Source organism: Uranotaenia lowii, unplaced genomic scaffold (assembly GCF_029784155.1).
Source record: "Uranotaenia lowii strain MFRU-FL unplaced genomic scaffold, ASM2978415v1 HiC_scaffold_52, whole genome shotgun sequence".
Classification (NCBI taxonomy): Eukaryota; Metazoa; Arthropoda; class Insecta; order Diptera; family Culicidae; genus Uranotaenia; species Uranotaenia lowii.
This window is the reverse complement of record NW_026598445.1, coordinates 97,326-122,827: the sequence shown is the minus strand read 5'-3', so window position 1 is coordinate 122,827 and position 25,502 is coordinate 97,326. Positions and strand designations below refer to the sequence as shown.

Here is a 25,502-nt window from a genome sequence, read left to right as displayed (position 1 = left end):
ATGAAGTATGCATTTATCAGGGAGATCGAAAGGAGCGGTCAGCTTTCTTTGAGACACATCTCCACTGAGGATCAGCCAGCTGATGCGTTCGCGAAGGCGTAACCAAGGGCAAAGCACGTGATGCTGTTCAGCATTCTCAATTTACGAATTGGGGGGAGGTGTTGATACTTACGGTTTCCTAACGACGTCCGGAGCAGCAGCAAATGATTTCTGCTGCCACGAGCAGTTTTGGTCCCCCTTTCTATGTCCAAAAAGCAATCGAGAACAATAGATAACGATAGACAGATGATGATGATGAACGCGGTACAAATGTTTACATCATCACACGGTTATGCAAGACTACTCAAATTGAGTTCGTGGCAACACAACAGTGTTGCCATATATTCTGGTTAAGAGTATCAAAGTACTCATTGGAAAATGGGTACTTTCCCGGTTTGAGAATATGAGAAGTGGGAAGTGATAATTAGCTATCGCTAATGTAATGGGTAGTTGATTAAGGGCTTGATGAACAAATCTGAATAAAGATAACTCTATTCCACCACTGAAATCAACGTTTTCAACAGATTATCACACTGATGTAACACTGTTGCTGTAATTCAATGAAAAATTTCAAGTAATTTTCTTTCTTTTTTTATGTTTAAGAAAAATGCCTTGTTTTTGTTCAGATTTTCCCTTCAGGGTTATTTGAGTGTTTGAATTTCGATCGGAACGAGAGCAGATAAAGCCAAATTTTGTTATCATGCCTTTTGAGCCAAATTCGGTGTCATTTTGGCACAATAAAAGGGGTAAAATGCCAACATTTGGCTCCAATGTGGGTAGTACAGTTCTGCAAATTTTCGATTTCACTGAAAGTATTTTGACACCTCGTTAAACATGCCTTTTTCTAGAAATTTTGAAAGCATAGCGATATCATATTCTGGGCTCATTCAATACCAAAAAGTGGCATAACCGTGCTTTCAAAATTAATTTTGAAACGATGATTAAACGAGATATCCTCAAACTTTTCTCAAGCCATTAAACGACAAACTACTTCAAAAAAAAAAACAGAGAAAAAATGCGTCCACATTCGAGCAAGGCCTCCTCGGAACTGATTTGCTAAAGTTTTCATCATATGTCGTTAAAAGCAACGAATGTTTTCAAAGTGGCTCCAGAGAGCATGCCAATGTTTTTATGATTTGTTTGGAAGGAAAATACTGTATATTTGTTTGTTGACTCTGAGAAGCGATTTTTATCATCGAATGAGATCTTTTTAGATTAGCTTATTTTTACATTTGAAATGAACTTGCTCCTGAGTGGCTCCTGAGAGCTAGCTTTTAGTAAATGCTTCATCTGCAATTGAAAAAAAAACGACTAAGACTTGACATTTTTTCACAGCAATGAAGCAAAAATTGAGGTGTTTTACATTTGGCGAACATTTTCTGGCTTACATGATTTTCAGAAGTTAAACTGATTCGGGAAAATACCTTTCATTCTATCTCCAACTTAGTGATAAACTTGACAGAGTGGATAATAAAGATTAGGCAATAAAATAATAAAACGTTTAAAATCACTGGTTCGGACTTAACCATCGGTATCAACGCTTATCCCTGAAATTGAAACAATTGATTTTTTTTCATCTTCCATCCTCCCCAAGGTTGGTTACCGAGAAAACCTTCGAAGATTTTTCAATTTTCCACTCGATTGTGCTTGAAAATATTTCGTTCGAACATTCATTCTTCCAGTCAAACGTCTTCGTCAGATATCTTTTAGCAGAGAAACAAGGTGAAAAAAAGTTAAAACCTTCAGCGCTCCTTCTTATAATCGGAAGTTTAACTGCTACCAAGAAGTTGTGCAAGTATTTGCTCTCTTGCTGTCATCTTTACCCTCCCGCTTCTTTCATTCAGAGCTTTTAGTTGAAGTAACGTCATTCGCATTGATTGCACCTCTACGAAAGAAACAAAACAAAATAAAACGAGTAAAATCTGTAATAAGATAAGCTGCTACGGAAGGGCGAGAAAAATCCGCTCCCTTCGAGATAAGAAATAAAGTTTAACGTTTCTCTTTAGCACGCCACCACCACACCGCGATTTGACATTGAAGAAAGTTCTTGCTGAAAAAAAACTTGGGGAAAAAAGTTGCCCAGAATTTTGTCACCCTCGCTTAGCTCCCGCTCTTAGTAGAACCTATTTCCGGTTGATTGAGGTGTCGTGTCTGTTTCCCGCTAAAATTGATTCATCTACATTAAATAAACATTGCCCTTATTCTATGTTTCGTTTTTTCTTTCTCCCTTTTTCCACAGAGAATTCCACGCGCCTGACGTGTTCATCGCAAGAAACTTAACAGCATCGAAGCATCATCAAAAATAAATGCGTGGCAAATCAAGAGCTTCGTCTAAATTTACACAAGTCACACTCTAGGTCCTCCGAGAGAGAAAAAAATCTAGGACTGTGTGTGACTATCAGCAATATCGTAGAAGAATCCTTGCCGGAGTGCGAAATCGAAAGGACATAAACATGGCGATCGAAACAAACGAACGAGAAACGAACATCAACCAACCCGAAAGCAATAACGTAAATGAAAATTAGGTTTTTTATTGGCTTTTTTTGTATATCCCAAATATAGTGCGAATAACCGAAACGAGTTTCAACAACAACACAACCCAGAAGTGGAAATCCCAAGCATTAGTTTTCCCCTAGACACGAAACCTTGAGGAAAGAAACCTAATCAAAAAAAAAATTATTGGAAAACACTCACGAATCGTGAGATTTTTAATCCAAAATTCAAACGGAGAAAAAAATACAAAGAAAATTAAACATTTAGCGGTAAGTTCATCAAACGTCCCCTTTCCAAACTTGTAAAGAAATTTAAAATTCATCTAGAGAGTAACACATACATATCATAAATAAGAAACTTGAAATGTGATCAAATACCAAGGCTAGAAAAAAAAACAAAGTATTCTGATAAGAAAAGTTATCAGAAAAGTAAGTTATAAAGTTAGGAATCAAATTTTATGTTAAGTACATATACAGAAAATTTAAACTAACGACGTTATCAGAACAAACAAAATTGGAACATAAAATTCTAAGAAAGTATGAAACATTTCTATTTTTATGAGGAAAGTTTAATAGTCGTCACAAATCGTAGGAAATGATCCAACTTTTCCCGGAAAAACTTGTGATTGATGACATATCAGATTGTTGAATGAGTCCTCATTTACACGTAATCATAATTGGAAACTTTCCCTAGGAGCAGAGGACAGTTGCTGCTGTTAAAAAAACGGCAAACAAGAAGGAAAATGAACGGTGTTGGTGATGATAATCACAACATTTTCTCAGGCTTACTCAGGTCCCTTTCCTCTTACAAGCCCGCCAAGCTTCGAAAAGTCACACTTCAACCCGCAACTAAAACGCGGTGTGACAGGACGGGTCGCCGAGATGGTCCAACATGCAACTTTTTCGTAACACCACCCCCATCTTCGCGATCTAGGTACTTTTGGGAGTCGGCTTGGCTTTTCCCGCGTCGCGGGGGCAAATTCTGAAAAAGTTTCTTAAAGATTTTGACCTTGCGCCTTGTATAATCAGACGGCCGGCCGGCCGACAGAGCGTTTGTTCGTTGTTGGCGGATAACTTTTGTCACTTGGGATGAATAAGAAAATCAAATCTGTAGGCGCGGTAGGGAGGGTAATGAATCGATTCTTTATCCTTTATCCAATGAAAAGGTAGCCTAATATTGACACTTTGCGAAAGCTTTCGAAAGCTTTTTCTGACTATTTAACACTTTTGACTCTCTTTTGACTCTCTTTTGACTCTCTTTTGACACTTTTTGAAACTGATTGAATGATTTTTTTTACTCTTTAGAACTCAGCTCTTCTCTATGATACTACCCGGAAAAAAGACCACGGTTGTTCTAATTTTTTTAGCTGGCTATACCAATCATCAAAGCTTAGTTGATTTTTTCGCATCCAACTATATATATTATAGACTCGACTACACACTGATGATTGACTTTACGCAATCAACTATAAATATTATGGATTCAACTTTAATGGTATAATTGATTCAATTGTTAATATGATAGATTCAACTACATTTGTATGATTGATTTCAGACATTCAACTATAAATATAATGGATTCAACAAAACATTCCTGGCTGGTCTCTCACATTGAACTATAAATACGATAGATTCAATTGTAGTGGTATAATTGATTCAACTGTAAATATGATAAATTCAACAACAATTTTAGATATTCAACTATAAATATAATAGATTCCACTTTACATTTTTGGTTGACCTCTAACATTTAACTATGAATATGATAGATTCAACACTAGTGGTATAATTTATTTAACTGTAAATATGACATATTCAACTACAAATGTATGATTGATTCTAGGTATTTAACTATAAATAAAGCTATGATTATTTAGTATCAGGACACTTCATTTCGGTGATAGCTACATTACTAGAGATTGGATATACAAAACTTTAGCAGCGTTGTGTTGGTTAAAAAAAGGACTATCTTGTCTATTTTTGCCAGCTTTTTAAGTTAATGTGTGTTTAAGATATTCACGATGCAAAAAGAAATGGTAAAAATAATTTTGCACAAATTTGCTCCTTTTGGGCATTTTGCGCCTCGAAAATTCTTCATTGACGACTTGAAAATTCATAAACTGTTGATTTTTTCTGATTCATTTTTGGATCAAATGGTTAAGAAGTATATGGTGCCACTCTAAAACGTTCACCAAGCTCAAACCAAGCATCGGAGTGGAACTCTTGAGCTTAAAAATGGTAAATAGTCCATGTTTATTGGGGATAACTGGATGCAGACCCCTTTAATAATGCAATTAATCCAATTGAGTGTTGTCTGACAAGTAGACACCAAGTAAAGAGCTAATAGTGAGCAGTTCCTTAGATCGCAATCTGTACAACCGGTTTTTACGCAATGTGACATATGTGTTCTGAAGGACAAAGAAATTTATGTTAAAACCGGATTTAAGAGATCAAATTCTTAGAGATGCCTACTCATAAAAAGATTTCAACCAGATTCCAATTGCTTTTTCCAGGTGAGTTTGTGTAAAATATTATGATTTTGCAAAGGTTTTACTTCTGTGGTAATAATAATAGATCAATACATGACTGAAAAAAGTGTGCAAAGATAAAAAAGAGATTTTATGAAAAAGTAAGAGTATTTCTTGAAATTACTGATAAATATATTTTTTATATTTTTATATCGAATGTAATATTAATACCTTCACGTCCTCATAGAAAGTTTTTCGATTAAATGAATAGTTTTAAAAATACGCACGTTTGTAACTGCCCGGATACTATATGATCATAGCTTTATAGTAAATTAAACTATATTTTATGATTTTTTGTATGATACTTGAATACTATAGTGTTCATCCGCAAAAAAATAAAAAAAAATCGTAAGTTTGAGACCAATACGTGTTCCCTGCTGCAATCTAAGTACTGTTTTAGGGTTCAGCCGGCTGTTCCTGATAAGCAAGCTCTCTCCAAAGATGAGGAAACTTTTTCCTCCACCAGCATGGTGGCGGCTAAAACGAACTAGATGCAAAATGTTGAAATAATAAATTAAAAGAAAATAAAACGTTGCCATAAAATTATTCTGAATAAAAAACATCTTAAAATATGATAACTTTCAATATACACCGAATTCAAAATTAAAATATTTATAGTTGACCTAATTTAATCAATCAATGAAATTTAATTAAATCCATCATATTTATAATTAAATCAATCATACTATTATAGTTGAATCTACCAAATTTACAGTTAAATCATTTATATTATTATAGCCTACTATAACTATTGTTGAATGTATGACATCCATCGTACATTGTAGTTGAATCTATAATATTTATAGTTGAATGTATTAAATCAATCATACAACCATTCTTGAATGTAATACATAATTGTTGAATGTACGAAATCAATCAGATTGTCTATTATATGCATTGTTGAAATTTTGATTATTTTAGTTGGTCGAGAATCAATCAGATATATGATTGAATATAAGTGGATTATTGTTGAAAATACTATACTTTTTTCCGTGTAGATTTGTTAGACATTTGTTGCTAGCTTCAGTGGCGCAGTAAGCAAATGAATTTAAATTTTAAACACTATTTGATAGCTACACTTTTTTTGCAGGACGGAAATTGAAACAAGATGAGCACCTCTGATTTTCAGTGTGTGCTGCACGGTTTAAGGCGCCCGCACAATAGCACGTCGGACGTCGCATCGCGTCAGCTGTCAACGCTGTCGTTGAGTACTAAAACGCTGACGCGACACACTGCAATTTATTTGCAGCACAATACAGCGTTCACTGACAAATGTTGGCATTCGCCGATCAAAGCAACACACGCAGTGCAACGCTAAGAGTTTTACATGTATATAAACAAGTGGGTTACGCATAATAAAGTTATTCCAGTTTCTACCATCAAGTAGTCAAGGTCTCTCCTTTCCACTGCCCAAAGTGCTGCACAACAACAAAGTAGTGAACCTTCATATAATATTCATATTTATATGAAGGTTCACTATGACAAAGCTTTCCAGAATTTTTGAGACCAAACTCGGGGTGCCAAACATCACGGAACACAGAAAAATGACGATAATTATATTTTTGAGTATATTTGTGTCGAAACTTAAACCAAAAAGGATAAAAAAGGAATATTCAAACCCTGCTGACGCGCTGGAATTTTGATTTATTTAAAAACAAAAACGTCGACGCTGGAGAACGCTGCTGTTTAGAACAAGTTTTGCGTTTTAGTACAATGCTGTCACTGACGCGACGCACCATTGTGATGGCTCAAACAGAACACGGTATCCCCAAAATGAAATGTCAACGTGACGCTGACGCGACGCGACGTCCGACGGGCTATTGTACGGGCACCTTTACTTTTACTACTGATCACACTGACATAACTTTCAGAACAAAATTTCGTTCAAATTTTGTCTAGAAGCCTCCTACCCAGGGGTGTCAGGTGTCCTGATTTATCAGGATTTGTCCTGATTTTCGAGAGACCGTCCTGATTTTTCAAAAACGCTTGAATTGTCCTGATTTTTGAAAATTGGCCTTCAAAATGTCCTGATTTGTCCTGATTTTTTAAAAATATCCTAAATATAACTAAATTTATTGTTAAATGATGAGAACATCAAACAAATCTTAAATAAAATAGTTTAACCAGTTAAACTAATGAGATTCTTCGATTCAAATGACATTTAAATGAGGTTTTTCGATATTAACTGCAGACCAGCCAAGGTTATTCTCGCTTCAGTTGCATAATTCGAGGCGTCTTCAGCACCTATATTTCGCCTTTAGTTATGCAATCTAAGCAGAACTGCATTTTGTTTTCACCAATTTGGTGGTGTCCTGAAAAATCCTGATTTTTTCTTCGCGGTGTCCTGATTTTTGACAAAACGACCTGGCACCTCTGCTCCTACCATCAACATAGCGCGGCAGCAATTCGAGCATACAAATTTGACTTAAAAGCCTGTTTAGTCCGTTCGAGTAGGGTATTTCGGGGGAATATGCACCTGCTAAGGGAAATGACCGAGTATGCGAAATGCATAAGCTGAACAACATAATACATTGCAACATGTGCTTCGTATTTCTAACTTCTACTCATATTTCGTCAATAATATAACTTTAAATTGTAAAAACTATGAAAATATTTGATTTTTTACAAACGCTTTCAAAAGCAACCATTGAAATCCTTGGATGTTAAACGCCCCAGTGTAGGCACATGATGCTCCAAAACATTGGATCAAAATGACTCGAAAACAACACAATATTCACAGTGAGAATAATTTTTTTCTGTTATTTTATTCGAAAAAAACTGAAAAAAAATTTTTCTCCAAGTTTATCCAAACATAAAAACAAGTGGTTTGTAAACATTTCTCAATGGAAAAAGGATTTTTTTTAAGTTTTTGACTTTATTTCGAACTGTGTCAGTTTCAACGAAATATTTCTGCTGCTTTTGGCGACAAATTAAGCGAACCGATTCGATTTTCAGTGCACGTTTTTTACTCAAACCCGATCGAAAGTTGTAATTATTATGCATCCTTATGATAATTTAGGACTAAGCAAAGAAGAAGATCGATAAATCATTTCGACAATCGGTCTGTATTCATGGAAAACTGCACTCCAAAATTTAGAATAAAACACGTGGTTTTGTTTACATCTTATCAAACAGCACCTTGAGAGGAGGGCGATTTGTCCAAAAATTGATGGGGGCATTTTGATCGGTTATGTAAAATTTAATAAATCTTCAGTTTACAATAAAACAACAATTTACCACAGTTTTTCATCAATTGAAAATTCGAATATATAATTTGAACAATCAATAAAATCAATGGTGAGGATGTTTTAAGAAATCATATTGGTGTAAAAGCCTATTTCATTTGATCACTTTTTACAACTTAAGTGATGAATAGTAACCACAAAATTTAATTTGATTGTTATTCGTGTTTAAATGAATATCTGGTTATGATTTTTACTAAAATTACATGGTGTTGATTTAAAAAACACATTTTGAAAAAAACTTGGCAAATCTTTGAAATTTATCAAAATATAGTCGCTGGCATTTTACCCCGCAAGGGCATTATGGACAGAAGTACCCTAGTCTGAACTGAACGATATTTATCAAATGTCTGGTTTAATTTTCCAGCCGAGCTACAACATCGATCGAAGCGCCTCTGGTATCGACAATGCTCGTTAATTTTTTGAGCAGCCAAAAATCTAATTCGAGTATTCAGTAGGGTGGCCCAAAATTCCCTTATGTCTGAAATTCTCGGGGCTCAACCTCCAAATGGTACCTTTAGGGTGTAAGAAACAAACTTTTATATGGCGGTGACTCAGAAAAAGGGTTACACAGGTTCGATTTTTGAAAAAAAGTCCTATTTTTTATAAATTTCGTACTAAGAAAATATTGATTCATAGAAATTACACTAAACATATAAGTTTTAGATTTTTTAAATTTTTTTTAGGTTACAAACTTTACGTGAAAAATAAAAAAAAAACGGTTTTTTCTTTCACATGGTTTTTTTTTCTAATACATTATTTTATTTTATTGATAGATTTTTATTTAAATCGATCATAAAGTGTACCTTGCGTTATGCTTTTTGAAAACCAAGACCACCAAAAGATGCATATTTTTTCGTACAACAAGTTTACTGAAGAAAGCCTGATGTTTATTCAAAAGTACAAAAAGTTATTGATGATTTAGTTTCTTAAAAAACATGTTTCTACCAAATTAAGGAAATTTTAATTTAACTATCAGCAAACAATAATGGTAAGAAGAGAAAAAAATATATAAAAAACTAGTATTAATTTTAAAGTAAGGAAGTGAACAATGAAAGTCACAAAATATTTTAACAAAAAACAAACTTGATAAATAGTCAAACCTGATGGTTTTAAAGAATTGTTCTGATTTTTTCGGATTTCTTCAATTATCATCAACACATTTTGTTTTTTGTGATCAGCGGTCGGACCAAATCCATTATATTCATCTGCTATTCCTAGGGCTCGTTCTGCTGAGTCATTAATGACTGATAGACTAAGCTTGCCAGATTGCCCGGTTATTTGATGCAAAATTTCGAGAAAGTCCGATCCGGCCCGGTTACCCGGATATCGTGAATAAAGTCTGGATATTGCCCGGATTTTTTCACAATTTTCACAAAGAAACCAAATAAAACAAAGTTGTTTAGAAAGTTTCAGCAAAATCGATAAGCGGTAAGGAAGTTTTCAACGGTTATTTCAAATAATTTCGCTGATTTACTTATTAAATATTTAAGTTTTCCAAAAAGTCCAGGAAGTCTGCAATTACATTAATAAAATATTAATTCCATTTTTTGCATTTTTTTTTGCTTTTATCTATAATAACACATAAATTTTGCCTGGTTTAAGCCCGGTTTTTGGATTAGAAAAATTTAAATCCATGCCCGAATTTTGCCAGCTTTTTTGAAAAAATGCCCGGAATTCTGGCAACCTCATGATAGACTCTGGCATTAAATTTTAGCAGCTTTGTAATCACTTGTCGTCTCCCAAAGTTTGAGCTCTGTTTCCCAAAGAAAACGGAATTCAAGTTGCAATATTTCAAAAATGCCAAGGATTACTCGGTAACGAAATTCCCAATGAGTTTTTGAAAGAAAATCTTTTGAGTCGCATAATGTTTTCTCCACTGCTCTTCTTCAGTAGATTCAGGACCCTTTTTCGCTTCAAAGCGGCATCAACTTGCTCATCAAAAAAAGTCAGACAGATGTTGAGCTCTGACAAAAATCATAAATGTTTTTCGAATATTTTCGACGTGTCCAGGCTTAACTCTTCATGATCGTAGTTTTTGAGGTTGTTTATAAATTTAAGATCGAGCTTGATACCACCTTTTTGAATAAACTCGTACTACAAACTGGACGAACTTTTCAAGTTTCAAAATATCCTTTTGAAATTGTCCTCTAAACAAATACATTTTCAGATCGTAAATTGCTCTAGCCATCCACCTTGCGTGATGTAGAGCACCTGGTCTTTTGAATTAACCTTCCTGTTCTTCATTTAGACAAACAAAAGTTAGTTAAAGAAGTTCTAGATAATCTTCGCGAACTAATTCCTGAAGCATCATTCTTTTGCAAAATGCTATCAAAGAGGCTGTTCTGTGTTGTTGATTGTTCCTTGAAAGGAAAAAAAATGATTTCATTTGAGAAGATATTAGAAATTTTAGCATCACTGAATCCAGCGTAATGATTTTTTGTTAATTCTGTCCCATTCGGATCTGAACTGTTTAAAAAAATTTTCTTCAGTGGCTGTAGTTGGAATTCCGAAACAGGTTCGATAGGCTGTCATCAAAACTTGCTCATATATTTGGTGCCTGTAAGTAAAATCAAGTAGTTTTCTGCCTAACAGACGTTTTAAAATAGGCGCAGCGCCGTTCTTTTCACCCGAGTTATTATTGGATGTATCTTAGTACTTGGCGCAAATAACTTTTTCTGAGATCCAAGTTTTCAAACTTTGGTGTACTTTTTCTGCAATTGATTTTCCAATACCGCATTCAATAAAATCGCAACTTATTATTTGCTCCATTGAATCTGCTCCATTCCTCTCGACAGCCAATTTTTCTTCTTCCATGCGAAAATTGCTTAGAATCCTTAAAACACCAAGCACCGAGCGAATTTTCCGGTAAGACGACGGTTTGTAGGACGTGCATATGGCGTCGAACCGCTGATGGCTGGTTTATTAACTCTGTAATAGATTTTTTTTCATAAAGGCAGCCTAGCAGTACATTATGAATAACTTTTTTAATGTTTAAATAAATAACATATTTTCTTCGGCAAATTTGTTGTACGTAAAATTATGCATCTTTTGGTGGTCTTGGTTTTCAAAAAGCATAACGCAAGGTACACTTTCTGGACGATTCAAATAAAAATCTATTGATTAAATCATATAATATATTAGAAAACCATGCTAAAAAAAACCTGTGAAACAAAAAATGGATTTTTTTTATTTTTCACGTTAGGTTTGTAACCTTAAAAAAAATTCAAAAATATAAAACCCATTTGTTTAGTGTAATTTCTAGGAATCAAAATTTTCTTAGAACGAAATTTATAAAAGACGGACTTTTTTTTTCAAAAATCGGACCAGTGCGACCTCTAAACATCATTTTTCTGAGTCGCCGCTATATAAAAATTTGTTTCTTACACCCTAAGATACCATATGCAGGTTACCGACCAGAATGGCCTAAGCTGTTAAATGGTCGTTAAATAAAATAAACAAACAAACAAACCATTTGCAGGTTGAGCCCCCAGAATTCCAGACAGAAGCCAGTTTTGGGCCACCCTAGTGACCAATTTCGTAAATGGTCAGTGTTCAGGGCGCGTTTCTAAAGTGTTTCACTGAATACCTAGCTTGACTCCCTATCGTCAGTACACGCTCCTTTTTTCGAACTCAAAACTAAGTTTGATCGTAGTTCAAAACTGAGTTCGATTCTATGAACTTTTAGTTGATTTAATTTTTTCCTCCTTACGATGGTTCAAAACCGAGTTCAAACTGCGAACTCAAAACTAATCCTTTTTGGACAATTTTTGTCGAACTGCATTTTGAGTAGCTATGAGTTTAGCATAAACCAAAGTTCACATTGGAGTTCGGTCGTCAAACTAAGTTTTGAGTATGCCTGTCCTAGAACTTAGTTTTGCTTTTTTTTTTGGTCGTCGCTTCACATTTTCACTTCAGCAATGGTATCTAATGGTTTATCAGGTTGTCAGGCTGAACCTCTAAAAATCAATCAAATCCTGAAAAATCAGACATGTTGGCATCTCTGACTACAAGTTTTTGCTCTCAACGCATGCAAACCGTTGCAGAAACAATATTTCCTGCTTCTCTTATTGGACAATTGTTTCAAAAATGCCATCTGATTTTAAGCAATCTGGTTGCTCTGCTAGTTGCAGAAAGAACAACAAAGCTTGTTCTCTCACTTGAAATCCGTGCGGGAGAACAAATTGAGCGAAATCGTCTTCAGAATCTGAAAACATGGGGGACTTTTTATTATATTCGATTTAACCGACTACAAGTAACCTTTTTTACGACCTTTTACTTTTTGCGATTCGCAGTAGCATTGTTAACGATTTCTAATGCTATTTTATGTTTGCTGGATACTTTTTTCAAAAGTCTCACTGGAATATCGTAGTTAAGGTAATTATTTTTAGTTGAAACCAGAATATTGATATTTAAAGCACTGATTACCGGAGCTCAGCTAAAATAATGCGTATCCAATAGCCTTTATTTTGTAAATGAATCAGTTAGGCAAAATATAATTAGAGGAAACTTTTAAGAAACCCTTTTTCTGTTTATGAATCTTAAAGATACCAGAATTCAAGGATTATTTCAATAAAATGGATAAGAGGAAATAAATTGAAAGTTACGCATGTTCTTTTTAATATTAGAAATGTTTCATATTTTCTCATTACACCAAAAGGAAAATCACAAAAAAAAAACTCAAAGCTGTTTAATTTGTTAGGTAGCATGTAAGAAAACCCAAAACTGAAAATATGCAATCGAAACATATCAAATCAACCAAACAAAAGCAAACATATCAATGGTGGTGGTGGACATTCTTCTTATTGAAGATTATCTCCATTATTAGGTGTAGGGTAAGTAAGTAGAACAAACATATTCCGGGCTCTGATATTGTTCGGAAGTTTCTGTTCCCCAGGCGCAAGAATAATGTTAGGCGCTTCATGCATAATTTTTTTTTACATTTTTAGTAACGATACCTATGCGGAAACCGCCACGGGAATCGACCACGGGAAGCGCCACGTTACGTGATAAATCATTATAAATTACGTGTAATACATTGAACGGATGCTTGCCCCCCTTTCCAACACAAAATCACCTCTCAGAGTGTTATCGGAATGAATGTTCCCAGGGGAAGGACAGGACGGAAATGTGTGTGTTACCATTTTCTTCAAAGCTTTGCTGTTGATTTACTATGTGTTCCCACCAATAGTAACAAAGGAAACAAAAAACCTAGAATAAAAAATGATAAAACCGACACAGTAAAAAACCGAATGTTGCGATAAGTCCATTTGATGAACGAGCTAATCCGCGGAGTTGCTGCTGAGTGAGTGAACTTGGTGCATTTTATGGTGCGGACAAAAAAAAACCATGGCCATACAGAATGATGGTTGTTGTGTTCCGTTTTTTTTATGTTTCCATGTTGGGTTTATAAATTTTACAGCACACAGAGACTTTATGAAAATGATTAAGGGCATATGATGAAATAAAAATTGGGCTGGATGCTAGCAGCCAAAGGCCCCTCGAGTGTACAGAATTCATGTATGGAAGCGAGTAGTATTGATATTTGAAAAAAAAAATAGCTAAGCTATGTATAAAGCAAAACTTACTAGGAGCCATTTGAACAATTTGCTTTGCAAATGAATAATCCGTCGAAACGATTACGCCAAACCAAAAAAAAAAAATGTAACAAAACTTTACTAAGCAAAAAAAGTACTTACTGTATCTAAAAATCTCAAACATATCACATTTACCCCTGCAGTTATGCTAAGATGTTATTTATTTTGTACAAGCCTATTTGCACAACCGGTAAAGAAGAAATATACATATAAGAAAATATAAGAAAAAAAAACACGTTAACGGTTGATTTTGGAGCACGTTGCAGCTCGAAATGTCTCCCCATTTCCTCGCCTGTCTCAGAAAAAAAACCAAACTATCAAACAGTTAGAAAGCAAAACTTTCCCCGGATATACCAAACCGAATAACTTTTTTTGGTGTCGTACTAGAGCAATCTGCTTTAAACACAACCCTAGTCTAGGATAACGAATGATGTTTTTGAAAACAGAACCGATTGTTCCAAAAAGGTGGAAATTTGCCTTCAAATATGGTTTTTCATAGAAATTCTATTAACTTGAATGCAATTTTTAGTGTAGTTTTAGTTTGGATCAGATGAAGTTATATTTTTTGTTAATTTTATTCTTTTAATTATTTCTCAATAGCTTTATGCACGAACTCAGAATTTCAAGTCGGCTTTTCAGATTTTACTGTCAACATCAACCTAAAATCCAGAGAATAAAGCTCAGAACTCAGAGTACAGACAGCTGAATTAAGACCTCGGAGCTCAAACTTAAGACTGAGAAATAAGAACTCCAGTCTCAGAGCTAAAAAAAAGTCCTCGAAATCCAGAACTCATAACTCAGGCTTCAGAACATGAAACCTCAAACTCGAAACGTCGATCTAAAAACTTGAAATTGATAATTCAGAAATAAGAACGCAATCTCAGAATTTTGAATTCAGAACTACGAACAAAAACTCAGAACTCAAAACTTTTAAATCAGAAATTTAAAATCCAAATTTGAATATAGAAATAAATATACTGCGCATTGAACAGATAATTCAGAACTCAGAACACATAACTTAAACTTGAAATTCGGAACAAAGATCGCAGAACTAACAACCTAAACCTCAGATCTCAGAATTCAAACTTCAAAACACAGAAGTCAGAACTTAAACTTTAACATAAAGCGGAGATCTCAAAACTTAGAACACAAAACTCAGAGCTCAAAACTCTGATTTCAAATCCCAGAACTACAAACTCAAAACCTAGACCTTAGAACCCAGAACTCGAAGATTAGAATCCATCTCTCAAATACTGAGACTCTTAAACTGAGAAATTATAATTAAGGACTGAAAACGTAGACTTCAGAACTCAGATTATGAAAAGCTGAATTGGGACCTCGGAGCACAAACTTAAAACTAAAAAATGAGAACTGCAGCCTAAGAGCTCAGAATAAAGTCCTAAAAATTCAAAACTCATAACTCAGGCTTCAGAACTCGAAACTCTGAACTCAAAACGTCGATGTAAAACATAGAATTGACAACTCGGAAATAAGAACACAATCTCAGAACTTAGAATTCAGATCTACGAACAAAAACTTAGAACTCAGAACTTTTAACTTGTAACTCAGAAATTTGAAATCCAAACTTTGTATTAAGAAATAAATATATTGAGCATTGAACAGATAATTCAGAACTCAGAACTCAAACTTGAAATTCGGAACTTAGATTGCAGAAATAACAACTGAAAACTCAGATCTCAGAATTCAAACCTCAAAACACAGAAGTCAGAACTGAAACTTGAACCTAAAGCTGAGAACACAAAACTTAGAATTGTCAGAATGTCTCAGAACTCAAAACTCTCATTTCGAACCTCAGAACGTAGAATCCAGAAGTCAAAATTCTAAGCTCCGAAGTCAAACTTTAGACCACAGAAGTCGAAACTCAAAACCTAGACCTCAGAACTCAAAACCTCAAAGATTTAGAACCCATCACTCAAAAGGCAAATCTGAAGCCCTAGAACTGAAAAATTGAAATTAAGGACTGAAGTCGCATTCATCAGAACTCAGATTATAGAAAGCTGAATTGGGAGCGCGGAGCTCGGAGCTCAAACTTAAAACTGAAAAATAAGAACTCCAGTTTCAGAACTCAGAATAAAGTCCTCGAAATTCAGAACTCAAAACTCAGGCTTCAGAACACGAAACCCTGAACTCGAAAAGTCGATCTAAAAATTTCAAATGGAGAACTCAGAAATACGAACCCAATCTCAAAACTAAGAATTCAGAATTACGAACAAAAACTCAGAACTCAGAACTATTAGTTTTAACTAAGAAATTTGAAATCCAAACTTTGAATTAAGAAATAAGTATATTGATCGATAAACAGAGAATTCAGAACTCAGATCTCAAACTTGAAATGCGGAACGTTGATCGCAGAACTAACAACCAAAAACTCAGATCTCATAGTTCAAACCTCAAAAAACAGAAGTCAGAACTTAAACTTAAAGTCAAAGCTGAGATCTTAAAGAACACAAAACTCAGAACTCAAAACTCTGAATTCAAACCTCAGAACTTAGAATTCAGAACTCAAAACTCTAAATTTCGAAGTCAAAATTCAGACCACAGGTCTCAAAACTCAAGATTTAGACCTCAGAACTCAGAGTTTCAAGACTAAAACTCATAACTCCAAATGCAATTCTGAGACCCTTTAACTGAAAAATTGAAACGTCGATTTTAAAACTTAGAATTGAAAACTCAGAAATATGAACGCAATCTCAGAACTTGGAAATCACAACTAAGAACAAAAACTCAGAACTCAGAACTTTTATCTTTTAACTCAGAAATTTAAAATCCAAACTTTGAATCGAGCAACAAATAGATTGAGCGATCAGCAGGGAATTCAGAACTCAGAACTTAAATTGAAATTCGGAACTTAGATCGCAGAACCAACAACCAAAAACTCAGATCTCAGAATTAAAACCTCAAAACACAGAAGTCAGAACTTAAACTAAAACCTAAAGCTGAGAACACAAAACTTAGAACACAAAACTCAGAACTCAAAACTCTGAATTCAAACCTCAGAACTAAGAACCCAGAACTCAAAACTCTAAACTCCGAAGTCAAACTTTAGTTCACAGATCTCAGAACTCAAAACTCTGAATTCAAACCTCAGAACTTAGAATTCAGAACTCAAAACTCTTAATTTCGAAGTCAAAATTCAGACCACAGATCTCAGAACTCAAGATTTAGACCTCAGAACTCTGAGTTTCAAGACTAAAACTCATAACTCCAAATGCAATTCTGAGACCCTTTAACTGAAAAATTGAAACATCGATCTTAAAACTATGAATTGAAAACTCAGAAATAAGAACGCAATCTCAGAACTTGGAAATCAGAACTACGAACTTTTAACTCAGAAATATAGAATCCAAACTTTGAATTAAGAAATAAATATATTGAACGATGAATAGGGAATTCAGAACTCAGAACTTAAACTTGAAATTCGGAACTAAGATCGCAGAACTAACAACCTAAAACTCAGGTCTCAGTATTCAAACCCCAAAACACAGAAGTCAGAACCTAAACTTGAACCTAAAGCTGAGATCTCAAAACTTAGAACACAAAACTCAGAAATCAAAATTCTGGTTCCAAATTTCAGAACTTAGAATCCAGAAGCCAAAACTCTAAACTCCGAAGTCAATCTTTAGTCCACAGAACTTAAATCTTCAAACCTAAACCTCAGAACCCAGAGCTCATAGATAAGAAACCATCACTCAGAAGGCAATACTGAGACTTAAGAACTGAGAAATTGAAATTAAGGACTGAAGACGCAGACTTCATAACTCAGATTATGGAAAGATCAGAGCTCAAACTTAAAACTGAAAAATAAGAAGTCTCAGAGCTCGAAATAAAGTTAGCGAAACTCAAACTCTTCTCAGGCTTCTGAGCTCAAAACCCCGAACTCGAAGTGTTGATCTAAAAACTTAGAATTGAAAACTCAGAAATAAGAACGCAACTTCAAAATTCAGAATTCAGAACTAAGAACAAAAACTCAGAACTCAGAGCTTTTATCTTTTAACTCAGAAATTAAAATCCAAACTTTGAATCGAGAAACAAATATATTGAGCGATGAACAGGGAATTTAGAGCTCAGAACTAAAGCTTGAAATTTGGAACATAGATCCCAGAACTAACAACCTAAAACTCAGATCTCAGAACTCAAATCTCAAACACAGAAGTCCGAACTAAAACCTCAATCTGAGATCTCAAAACTTTGAACACGAAACACAGAACTCAAAACTCTGATTTCAAACCTCAGAACTTAGAAACCGGAACTCAAAATCCTATACTCCGACATCAAACTTCAAAACACAGATCTCAAAACTCAAAACCTTGACATCAGAACCCAGAACTCGCATATAAGAACCCATTCCTCAAATACTGATACCCTAGAACTGAGAAATTGAAACTAAGGACTGAAAATGCAGGCTACAGAACTCAGATCTCAGAATTTTAGAGATTAAAATCCAGTATAGAAAACTTTTAACTCAAAAATTTGAATTCTAAACTTAAATTTAAGAATTCAGGACTCAGACATAAGAATTCAAAGCTCTGATGGGTTCTGAGTTCTGAGGTTTGAAATTTTGATTTTGAGTCTTGAATTCTAAAATATGATTCAAAATTCTAAATTTTTTTGTTAAAACTTTTAAGTTCAAAGCTTTGAGTTTTCAGCAATTAAAAACCAAGATCTAAAAAAATTTAACTACAAAATTTGAATTCTCAACTAAAATTTCAGAACTCAGGAGTCAGAAATAAGAATTCAAAGGATTTCTGAGAACTGAGGTTTGAATTTTGGTTATTAAGGATGAGTTAAGATTTCCGATTACTGAGTTAAGATTTTTAAGTTCTTAGTTTCTTCTACTAGTTCTGAACACTATATTTCGCCTTCTGAATTCTGAGTTCTTAGTTACGAATTTGAGTTCCAAATTCAGCATTCAAATCTCTAAAGAAAAGCTTTAATTTCATATTTCAGAACTTAGAACTCAGACCGCAGAACAATACAATTTTGAACTTATAACTTGGAAACTCGAACTAAAACTCATGAATTCAGAACGTAGATTTCAAAACTCACGTTCCTAACTCTGTTCTTAGAACTCAAAACTTTAACTTGAGGACTCAGAGCAAGGAATTTAGAACTCAAAACTCTGAAATTTGAACTCAAATTATAGTACTCAGAACTTATAATTCAGGGCTCAGAAAAATTCAAAACTAAGAACTCAGAACATTGAGTTAAAAACTGAGAGCTAGGAACTCAAATTCTATTTTCAGAACCTAGAGCTCAGCTCATAACTCAGAACTCAAACTCAAGACTCAGAACTCAAATTCTGAATTCAAAACTGATTTCTAATTAAATACTTAATTCGTTGCATCCTGAATTTTGAGCTCAGAAATCAGCCTTTAAAGCAGAAAAATACTCAGAATGAAGAACTAAGCTTTCGGAGGTCAATCTTAGAACGGGAATTAACAACTCAAAATTGAGAGCTCGGAAAACAGATCTCAGAACACAGAAATCTGAACTCTCGACTTCACTATTAGAAGTTAAAACTCTGAACTCAAAATTGGAGACCAGACCTAAGAGTTCGATATTTAGAACTCCTTGCATAGAACTAGAAGTTCTGAGTCTAAATGACAAAACCTCAAACCTCTGAATTCAATCCCCAGAACTTAGATTCTAGAATTCAAAATTCTAAATTCCGAACTCAAATTTCAGACCACAGTTCTCAGAACTAAAAATCTAGACCTCAGAACCTAGAACTCGAACAATACTGAGACCCTAGAACTATGAAACCATTTAAGAAAACTTTCAACTCAAAAATTTTCAAATTCAAAGCTTTGAGTTGTGAATACTACATTCTGCGTCCTGAATTCTGAGTTCTTGTAGTTCAATTTCAGAACTTGAAACTGTTAAATAAGAGCAAAAATTTCATATTTCAGAGCTTAGAACGTAGAACAGTAGAATTTAGAACTCAAAACTTTGAAATTCGAACTAAAACTCAAGAACTCAGAACGAAGATTTCAAAACTCACGTTTCGGACTTTGTTCTTAGACCTTAGAACTCAAACTTGAGAACTCAGAGCAAGGAATTGAGAATTCAAAGTTCTTAAATTAGATCTGAAACTTCAGTACACAGAACTAACAATTCAGCAGAATTCAAAACTTAGAACCCAGAACATCGAGTTGAAAACTAAGAGAGCTCAGAACTCGAATTCCATTTTCAGAACCTAGTGCTCAGCTCAGAACTCAGGGCTCAGAACTCAGATTCTGAATTCAAAACTGACTTCTAACTAAAAACTTAGTTCGTTGCATCCTGAATTTTGTGCTCAGAAATAAGCGTTCAACGCAAAAAAAAAACACTCAGATTGAAGAACTAAGATTTCGGAGGTCTATCGTTGAATGAGAATTTACAACTTAAAATTGAGAGCTCGGTAAATAGATCTCTGAACACAGAAATCTGAAGTCTGCACTTCACTATTCGAAGTTTAAACTCAGAACTTAAAACTGGAGACCAGACCATAGAGTCCGAAATTAAGAACTCCCAGCTTAGAACTAGAAGTTCTGAGCCTAAAATGCAGAACTTATAACTCAGAGCTCAGAACTCGAAACCCCAAATTCGAAACGTCGATCTTAAAACTTAGAATTGACAACTCAGAAATAAGAACGCAATCCGAGAACTTAGAATTCATAATTACGAACAAAAACTCAGAACTCAAAACATTTTAATTTTAACTCAGAAATTTGAAATCCGAATCTTGAATTTTAAAATAAGTATATTTGACGATTAACGGAGAATGCAGAAATCAGAACTCATAACTAGAATTTGAAATTCGGAACATTGATCGCAGAATTAACAACCTATAACTCAGATCTCAGAATTCGAACCTCAAACCACAGAAGTCAGAATGTCAACTTAAACCTTAAGCTTCGAACACAAAACACAGAACCCAAAACTCTAAGCTCCGAAGTCAAACTTCAGATCACAGAACTCAAAACTGAAAACCTAGACCTCTGAACCCAGAACTCGAAGATTAGAACTCATCACTTAAAAGGCAATACTGAGACCCTAGAACTGAGAAATTAATATAAAGGATTGAAAACTCAGAATGCTGAACTCAGATCACAGAATTTCATATTTTAGAAACAATTTATAAAAAAATTTAACTCTGAAATTTGAATTCTAAACTGAAATTAAAGAACTCAGGACTCATAAGTAAGAATTCAAAGCTCAGATGGGTTCTGGTTCTGAGTAATAGGGATTGAAATCTTGATTTTGAGTCCTGAATTCTGAAATATGAATTAAGATTCGCAATTTTTGGGTTTAAATTTTTAAGTTCCTAGCTTTGAGTTTTAAGAAGTCAAAACTCAGATCTTAAAACTTTTCACTCAGAGATTTAAATTCTAAACTAAATTTTCAGAGCTCAGGAGTACGAAATAAAACTTTTTAATTAGAACTATGACTGAAGAACCCAGAACGTAGATTTCAAAACTCACGTTAAGAATTCTGTGCTTAGATCTCTGAACTTAAACTTGAGAACTCATAGCAAGAAATTGAGGATTAAAATTTTTTAAATAAGATCTCAAACTTCAGATCTCAGAACTTGAAATTCAGGTCTCAGCAAAAATCAATACTTGGAACTCAGAACATTGAGTTGATAACTAAGAGAGCTCAGAACTCAAATTCCATTCTCGGAACCTGAAATTCAGCTCAGAACTCAGGACTCAGACTTAGGATTCAGAACTCAGAATTTGAATTTAAAACTGATTTCTAACTAAAAACTTAATTCGTTGCATCCTGAATTTTGAGCTAAGAAATCAGCGTTCAACGCAGAAAAACACTTAGAATGAAGAGCTAAGATTTTGGAAGTCTATCCTAGAATGGAAATTTACAACTTAAAATTCGAAATTTACTACTCAAACACAGAAATCTGAACTCTCATCTTCACTATCAGAAGTTGGAACTCTGAACTCAAAACTGAAGACCAGACTCCCAGCTTAGAAACTTGAAGTTCTGAGCCTCAAAGGCAGAACTAAAAAATCAGAGCTCAGAACTGTGAAAATAGAATTCTAAAAATTCATAGTTCAGTTACATGAATTTAAAATTCATATATTTGATTCAGATTTCTGAACTTAGATTGACATGATCAAGATCTTATGTTTCAAAACTCAGAGTTCTCATTGAAAGCACCTTGCTCTTTTGACGCAAAACAGCTCTCAAAATTCTAGGGTTCAGAATAAGGTTGCCAGAATTTTTTCAGCACGTATCTGGGCCGGACAAATCCGGGCTATTTTATCTAATCAGCTGGCGAAACCCTTGCATTTGATTTCAAAATTGATGACCAGAAATCCGGGCAATACGCGGGCAAATTTGGCCAAACCCCACAAAAAAATCAAGAATAATAACTTGAAAAAAAAAATCCAACATTCATCAGCAGATTTCAAATCGTATTTTGGGCTTCCAAAAAACTTTTCCTGATTATTGTTATGAAACTTGTTCAAGAAAATTTCTTTCCGGACGCATAAATAAAAAAAAATTCCAATATAATTTACTTTGATTTGATTTGAGAATGAGAATGAAAATAAACCCAGGCAAAATTCGGGATTTTTTTCTCAATAAAATCCGGGCAACCGGGTCGGACCGGACTTTTCCCAAATTTAATATTAAATATTCCGACAAATCCGGATAAAACCGGGTAATCTGGCAACCTTAGTTTATAACTCATAAAGTAGTATATAAAATGATGATTAATGAATAAGGAATTGATATCTCAAACTTAAGTAAAGAGCTCTAAAGTTTAAAGCTCCGTTGACCAAACTTACTGTTCTAAATTGAAGATGGAGATTCAAGAGCTCAAAACTCTAACATCGGAGTGTAGGGCTCAAAAGTCGGCACTCTGAATTCAGATATTAAAGCTCCCAGAACTTTGAGAATAGGGCTTAGAGTTGAGTACCTGGTTGTCTTGATTCAGAGTTTCAGATTCAAAGAAACTATTTTTAAAGCCTCTTTCAACTCAGAGCTTATGATTGAAACTTCAATTTGCTTGGCTTGGAAAAAACTCAAAACTAAGAAAAAGAAGTTAAGGTTTGCTGGATCTGAAATTGTCAATCAGAAAAACGAAATTTTGAGTCACGTGGCGACTTCTAAACTTTGTTATCATTTTTAGATGTTGATTCTTTTTTCTCAAAGTTGTAAAACCTCATTTTTTTCAGTTTCAATTTTGAATGCTTTCAAGTTTTGCACTGATTGAATTCTATCATTCGAGATTTTTTTGATCGGCCCTTTAAATTCAGTACCCAGCCCCAGTTTTTTTTCTGGTTTTCAAAAACCTAATTTTTCAATAAATTTTTTATTCAATATTTTTTTTTATTCTTCTATGAATAGTTGACAATTTTTTGCGACTTTTTATTTTGATTTTGCATTTGGTATCAACAATTTGATAACTTTATTTCAGTTTATTCTAGAAATTTTTTGTTGTTTCTATTATTTTTTGTTTCAAACATGAAACCAAGACCACAATTTAAGTTTTTTTTTCTGAAAAATTGTAAACTTAAGCTTGTATACTTAATCTGATACAACACATTACTTTGAATACCAAGTTATGAAATCGCAATTCTGGCAATTTGTGTTCAGAATTCTAATGATAGTTTTTCTTTATGTGCACTTTCTAATGATTATTTTATAAATAGCTTTTCTTCTCGACTGAAAATCTTTTTTGTCCCTTTTCAGACCCACCTTCAAAAATCCTTTTAATTTAAGCTAATTTATTCATTGAGAACAATCATTCCGAAGCATCACAAACCAGTATCTATTTTTAAAATGGGTTTTATATCCATGAAAACACGCATTAGTAATGCAGGTTAACTTCAAGCTCCCCTCCATTAGCTGTTATCGAATTGATAGGAAACCAAACCAAATGACAACCGTGTTAAACTTTAAACTGGATAGCGAAAAAAAAAACGAAGCTGTGCAAAACACTTCTCCGAAGACTAACAAAACTTATCAAAAACATATCACACAAGCAGTTAACGCTGCTAAAACACTGTAAAAATAAACTTGTAACTATCGAAGAGAAATCCTTTAAGCTTATCGTATACATTGTACATTTGCGACCTATAAATCTAATATAGAGTGTAACTATCTGTGTAAATGTTTTCCGAGAAGTAAGATAAATAAAACTACCAAAAGAAAAAAAACTGGCGAATTAAAAATTTAAAAAAAACGAGAGCGAGAGAGGCAAAAAAGGGAATATTTATAGCGTTATTTTTGAGCGTCGATGATGATGATTCGCAAATCGAAACAGATTTTACTATGCATTATTTACTGTGAACTATTTAAATTTAAGACTTATATTGCGGTTAGCTAATAAGTGCGAGCGTTTTTCGAGCGTTTGTTGTGGGTCAACTATACATACTAAAGAGTATTTGAGGTGGTAGAAATACTTTGCGAGAAATGGCCGACGACGGACGAGAATCAATTTTAACAAATTAAGTAATTGCTATATAGGTTAAAGACTAAGTGCGTGTACTTTTATCATTCATTCATATTGAATAGAGACAAGGGAATCCATATTGACGAATAAGGCTAACAATTAGATGAAAACAAAACTTAAACAGAGATTAAGAAGATGAAGAAAAAAAAACAGACACACACACAGGAAAATTAGCGTTTGATCCCCCGTTGTGTGATAGCGTTTTTAGCTGAGAAAAAGATCATTTCAGTTACGTTTTTGACTTTGGATTGTTTGAGTTTAGAGTGTGCGGTAGCAAATGTTGAAAATTTGGATGTTAACACAAAAAAAAAACGTTGAGATGTTTTCCTAGCTAAATCAAATCAGTGGATAGAGTAATACCAGTGAAATTCTGTTATTTCAAAAATTACATAATAAATAAGGTTGAACGACAAAAACAAAATTATTATGATTTTTTTTTAATTATCGCAAAAAAACGGGTTAGATTTTACCCCTTAATTTATGCACAGTGTAGAACACAGTTAATTTGCATATAAGATAAGGAACCTTCGAAACGTGTACACAGAAAATGGTAAGCTAATCCCAAGCCCCATTTATTTGGATCTATGTACAATTTTGATGGTTCTTGTCAATCACGGAGAAGCAACTACTGAAATGTACGGTTTATCTAAGCTCAAGCTCAAGCTCAAGCTCAAGTGTAGAACACAGTTAATTAGTTTCTAGCGCAATTTGCCCCACTTAGTTTTTTTTAAACACTGTCTTAACGAAAAATATATAAAAGCAAATTCTTCTATGGATTATATTTTTTTAGAAGTTATTCACTGGTATTATATTGTTGATTTAGCGACGAAAGCTAGAGAAAAATTATAAAAATGTTAGCAGCTAGAAGTTGGATTAAAAAGAAAAAGGAAAAGGAACTATTTATTTAGGCAAATTTTCTTTCAATAAACTTTAACTAATCGTCACAATTTAGAGGTGATAAAATTTGAAGTAACCTTATAAGCAAAGTTGAACAAAAGAAAAAGTTAAGAATCCAGACAACGATCATTTTATAATACGTTGAATGCGCGAAAGGTAAAATTTGCCGTAGGAAGAATGAATGATTGATACTTTTAATAGGTAATAATAATTTAGATAATACTGAA

General features: G+C 33.9%; 1 pseudogene; it reads left to right on the top strand.

Annotated features, from left to right (window-relative positions):
* Positions 1 to 2,492: 2,492 nt before the first annotated feature.
* On the top strand, positions 2,493 to 23,895 carry LOC129760231 (uncharacterized; annotated as a pseudogene).
* The last annotated feature ends 1,607 nt before the right edge of the window (positions 23,896 to 25,502 follow it).